Raw genomic sequence first — 6053 nt, 5'->3', positions numbered from 1 at the left:
ATCAAGTTATTTTTACCGTCCAAATCCCCCAGGAGAGGAGTATAATCAAACTCATGAAGATTGGCGTTCTTAGCTCAGCCTTGAGACGTTCCACTGCTTCGAGGGTGGTTCCTTGCATCGGTACTTGCACATGTATACTTGGCGTCTTGGCCCAGCAAAAGAAATAGTCTATTGGAACATCCAGATTTGTTTTAGCAACATGTAAAATCATTGATCTTGAATTAAAGTTCTGTAACATTCAAAAACAACTACTGCAACATCTCAAGCATAACCTATTCCAACGGAACAAAGAGGTCTTGAGATAGAAGAAAAAGGCCAAACGAAACAAATTGAAAGAATTAGTTTACACAAATGAATGATCCATCAAAATATCTTTGCGACCTAGTGCCATAAGTAAGGAGAGCTATTACAACAAATTTATACAACCGAAGAAACATGCTTCTCGGCGACTTCCTCCACCAATGATGTCGATGTCACCGCCTGTCCAAGCTCCGCGCTAATCAACAGCACCCGCACTATGCTACCTGAGTTGGACGGAGGACGTAACTGCCGTCCTCATCACGAGGGTCAGCGAGAAGCTGCGGACCTCGGCAATATGACCTTGCCTAATTCGTTCATCGCCGGCCCACCACCTCTTTTTTTAAGATAATGGATAATAAAATCCGGCCTCTACATCCAAAGATGTACACAGCCAATTAATACAGAGTTCGAAAAAATAAACAGCAAGCCGATAGTCTTTATCATAGATAAGGGATCTAAAGCAAACGTAAAAAATACTTCCACCCTCTATTGGTAATTTCTAAAGCAATCATCTCTAATTTCTTGCTCATCACAACGAGGATGTCCTTGGCCTGCTCATCACGCTGCAACTGGGCCCAAAAGCGTAGCCAATAAGCTCCCCTGAAAATAACCTGCATAATAGAGTTAGAGTTCATTCTTTTAAAAATTATGTCATTCCGGCATCTCCAGATAGCCCAGCATAAGGCAGCCAAACCAACTCAAATCAACGGCTTAATTTTTGTGTGTTGATTATTAAGCCAAGTACCGAACATGTGGTCAATAGATCTTGGTTGGTTCAGGTTAGTAGCATTGAAAATAATCCTCCAAATCATTTTCGCAAAAGGACAGTCAAAAAAGAGGTGTTGTATTGTTTCATTCATGTTACAACACAAGCATTTCTCACTCCCTTTCCAGTTTTTCCTAGCAAGGTTGTCTTTTGTCAGAATGACACCCCTTTGCAGAAACCAGAGAAAGATTTTAATTTTTAGAGGTATTTTCCATTTCCAGATCCTCCTATGTTGAAAAGGTGGATTTGTATCTATAGCATCAAGATACATAGACCGGACTGAGAAAAGTCCAGATTTTGTTAAAAGCCATTTAAAATAGTCCTTACCATCCACCAAGACAACATTGGAGACCTGGGCTACTAGGTTAAGCCACTCCATTAAGTTATTATCCACTAAAGACCTCCTAAAGAAAATGTTAAGAGGTCTAGAGGACATAACTTTGGAAACCGTTACATGACGATCCCGTGCTATATTATATAAGCTCGGGTAGCTATGTTTGAGGGGCTTATCACCGACCCAAGTATCGTCCCAGAACCTCGTGTTGGTTCCATCTTTAATTATGAAGCAACCTTTAGCGAGTACTTCCTCTTTAATATGCATGAGGCCCACCACCTCTTAGCTAGGCCCCTTAGACATGCCTCGAAACTGCTCAGCCCAACTCGCACCCCACGCTCTCTTGAGAAATCTGAGCGTGATGGAGGAACACGATGTGAGGCTACTGGAAGCAGGGGCGGATACCAGGGGGGCTAGGGGGGATCAAGCCCCCCTACCTCTTCAAAATCAATGGATCCCCCTCTAAGCCCCCTCTTAATTTTTAGGAAGAAATAATGAAGAAGAAGGGGAGATTAAAGGGAATAGAGGGGGGAGGAAGAAGATGACAAGGGAGATGAGCCCCCTCTAATTGTGTTAGCTGGATTCGCCACTGACTGGAAGCCTTTCGCTACCTCATCCTCTAGGATGGGGATACCCAAAAAACTACCATACCGGCGTACACTAACCCCTACGCTAACATAGCGTAGGCCCACCGATCCGCTACATTCAGCGGAGGGCTGGAGGCTCATAATCCGCCACAGTGCGGACATGGCACGGGAGCCGGGCACGCAGGGTCCGTCCGCGCACCATGCCCAACCACCAGCGCGGAGCAGACCGTCGCAGCCATGGAACTGGAGAGAGGGGGAGGAGCTTGGAGGCCGGGCCGGCGCTGGAGGCCATCCGAGAGAGAGAGAAGGAGAAAATGAGGAGAGGAAGAGAGAGCCGGCGCCCGGCGGAGAAAATGAGAGGAAGAGAGAGCCGGGGAAAAGAAAAAAAGAGAAAAAGGGAGAAAGAGAAAAAAGAAAGAAATAAAAAAGGGAATAAGAAAAAAAGAAAAAGGGGAAGAAAGGGAAATAAGAGAAAAAAGAAAAAAAGAAAGAGGAGAGGAGAAGAAAGGATATGGTAGTTGGAGATGGTTGAATAAAATATAGGGTAGTTGGTATAGAGTATGTGATATAGAGTATGATATGGGTTGTAGAAAGTAGTATAGAGTAGATAATTTTTATAAGCAGGACAGAATATTACATTTAGATATGAAAACCGAGCGCGAGGAGTGCGGACAGCCTGAAGCCGGCGTCGTGGTTATAGAGGTGACGTAGAAGACAAAAATGTGGATGCTATGACTAGGTGAGTAGAGCAGTATATTGATGTACTGTCCGTAGGAGTGAAATGTGTGGGTAAGAATAAATGATCCGAGTAGTGGGTCTGGTTGGAGTGAATGTATGGATGAGAATAAAAGGTCAGAGTGGTGGGCCTGGTCGGAGCGTCAGATGACCGTCGCGTTCGGTAATACTTGAAATAAGATGTCCAATACAGGACTAATTATCAGACGCCTCTATCCTAACATCTCGAAAAAACTATTTCCGTGACTTCCAGTTCTAGGTTCCTCCTTGCAGTGATCATTCGTGTTGTTCGTATCTGTCATATCCTCAGGCTGCGACGTGAAATAGGTAGCGAATCGGTTGCCCGGAAGCTGCTGGTGCTTGCCGCGCGGGGCACAGAGATGCCGGCCACGGAGATGGAGCGGGACGCCATGGCGCCATGCAGTGCCTCCATCCTCGCCGACCTCTCTCTCACTCAACTCGCGCCACCCGAATGCCTTCTTCAAGTACCCGCCCTAGCCACGGCTCCGTGTCCCGCCGTCGCTACCGCAAGCCCACACGCCGCCACTACCTTCCTGCATGCCCTCACGCCGCCGCCGCCGCGGCTCCGCACCCCCACCGTCGTTGTTCCGCCCGCACACCATCGTTGTCGCGGCTCCGTGCAGCACCACCGCGGGACCTCACGCCGCCACCGCGGTTCGGTGCAGCGCCGCCATGGCCCCTCGTGTCGCGACTACACCTCGATAGAGAGATGGGGAGGGAGAGAGGGAGAGGGGGAGAGGGGGGAGGGAAGGGAGGAAGAGGAAGATGAGGAGCTGGGGAGGAGACCTTATCAACACTCCTCTCTCGCGTCTAGCCATGGATTTGAAACCAAAGATCGTGGAAGGGAGGGGAAAAATAGACGCAAGATTAGGGGTGAAGGGGAGGAGCAAGGAAGACAAAGAGGGAAAGCAAAGTAGGCCCCCACCATGTGATGAGTGGAAGCGTGTCTGCGTGCTCGCAGCCTCCGGCCATCTGTGCGGTTGTGCGCACGGATGGATAAAAATATGGTCGCGTGTAGAGTAGTCACCTTGTCGGATATCTATCTATGGCCTTTAGTTGCATCCAAAATTCCAAAATTTTATAAGATTTTCCATCACATCGAATTTTTCAACACATGCATGAGGTATTAAATCTACACGAAATAAAAAACTAATTGTATAGTTTGCTTGTAAATCACGAGACGAATCTAATAAGCCTAATTAATCTATGACGGGACAATAATTACCAAATACAAACGAAAGTACTACATTGTTTTACACCCTAAAATTTTTGCAACTAAACACGGCGTATATCTTTATATCGGATTCAAATTTTCATATAAGAAATGAATTCAAATACATCAATTTTAGTACAGCTACAAACCATGGTACCCTCGAATGTTTGCGTCCCTGCAAACCGAATTGTGTGTACTGGCATGTAGGCCTGGGCATTCGGTTCTAACCGAACCGATCGGTTCGGTTCTTCGGTTCTTGAAGAAGTTCGGTTCCTCAAAAACAGGAACCGTTCGGTTCTTTTCAAGACTAGGAACCGAGAAATTTCGGGTTCGGTTCGGTTTCGGTTAAAACCGATGGAACCAAACTTTGTTGAGGACCCAGGAACGCGCACCGCCGCTCGCCGTCGGCGGCTTCCCTGCAGGGGACGGGCGCGCCACCACCGCCGCCTGGACTGTCGATGGGCGAGGACCACGGCTGCCCGGCCGTCGTGCGCCTGGCCTGCAGGGAAGGTGCAACGCCGTCGCGACCCGCTCGCCGGCTGGCCGCATGCTCCGCTGGAGGCCGCTGGGGAGGGCGGGGCCGCGGGCCCGCGGCCAGGAAGGGGCCGCGGCGGTGGTCAGGGAGGTGCCGCGGCGGCGGGCGGGGAGGGCAAGGCGGGATCCGGTCGTCGTCGCCGCCGCTGCTGAAGCGCCAGCCGGCGAGAAGAAGGAAGAGGCTCCGGCAGCCGTCGAGGAGAAGAAAGAAGAGGCGGCTCCTGCAGCTGCCGAGGAGACCGCCGCCGTAGCGGAGACTGCACCCCGGGAAGGTGCCGCGGCGGCGGGCGGGGAGGACGAGGCGAAGGCCGGGGCCGGGAGGTGCTGCGGCGGCGGGCGGGGAGGGCGAGGCGGAGGCTGCAGGCCGAGGACGAGGAGGGGCAGGCGGGCAGCGGCGGTTGCCGGGGAGGGCGAGCCGGCGAGGAGGAGGCCCGGGACGGAGGGGGGACGTGGCGGAGGCCGAGAAGGGGCCTCGGTGGCGGTCGGGGAGGGCCCTGCGCGGCGGCGCCAGGCAGGCGGCAGCCGTGGGGGTGGGGTGGGGGGGATGGGGGCTGTTGGGGCGGTGGTGGGGCTGGTGGGTAGTGGAGCTAGGGTTTTGTTTGAGCCTTGGCCATCTAATAGGTTTATGGGCTGAATGTGTGATGTGCTCTGTTCTTCGGTTAACCGGTTTTGGAACCGAAACCGAACCGAGTATTTTCGGTTCCTGAGAACCAGGAACCGAAATTCTCGGTTTCGGTTCGGTTCGGCTCTGGTTCTCGGTTTTTTTGATTCGGTCCTCGGTTCTGGGTTTTTTTGTGCCCAGGGCGACTGGCATGACACATCATCGTGAAAACTGAGGCATGCTGTGCTACGTATTAATGTCTCCGAGCTTGTCCATTCCATTTATTTTGTACTAGTTTATCAACTTGTGCTCTCACATGGGCTATCCAATAATTATCTATATAACACTCTTTAACCAAATAAATATTTTAATCCAGTACTGCAAAGATACATATTTATAGTTATGTAATTGTAATAGATTCGATAGGTTTAGTTACTAACAATTTTTTCTCACTTCGCATCACATCTTCATATATGTTTGGTATGTGTTTAATTGAACACTTCGTTTGAGTTATGTGAACAATATGAAAATTGGTATTCTTATCTCTTCTCTTATACATGAATATATGGTGACAAACACATTATGGTTAGTATGTTTATATAAATAATATATTAATAATGATAGAAATAGTAATTTAAAATTTTATATTGATATGCTTTAAGATTTTATTATAATAACATAATTTTGATTTGATTTGGAGTTCATTGTAACTTTTTATTATGTTATCATTGGATAATATATATGATAATTTGGGGGGTTATTTGATATTATTTTACAATGGTATAAGTGGGTAATTTACATAAAGATTAGGGGTTACTTTAGATTATTTTTTATAATGGCAGATGCGGGTAATTTATATACATATTTAGGGAGTTACTTTAGCCTATTTTCATAATGGCAAATGTGAGTAATTTAATAAAAAAGATAACAGATCCAATGGCTATTATGATTAGAATTGCCGA

At 48.1% G+C, this 6053-nt stretch overlaps 1 long non-coding RNA gene across 1 annotated transcript; it reads right to left on the bottom strand.

Annotated features, from left to right (window-relative positions):
- Window positions 1–311: 311 nt before the first annotated feature.
- On the bottom strand, window positions 312–1815 carry LOC120710496. Its single transcript, XR_005689909.1, has 2 exons — window positions 1680–1815; window positions 312–632 (listed from the first exon to the last, which is right to left on the bottom strand). It is a non-coding gene; the product is annotated as an uncharacterized LOC120710496 (long non-coding RNA).
- Between the last annotated feature and the right edge of the window lie 4238 nt (window positions 1816–6053).

The sequence above is a fragment of the Panicum virgatum genome, chromosome 5K (assembly GCF_016808335.1).
Source record: "Panicum virgatum strain AP13 chromosome 5K, P.virgatum_v5, whole genome shotgun sequence".
NCBI classification, from domain to species: domain Eukaryota; kingdom Viridiplantae; phylum Streptophyta; class Magnoliopsida; order Poales; family Poaceae; genus Panicum; species Panicum virgatum.
This window is presented reverse-complemented; position numbering and strand designations above follow the sequence as displayed.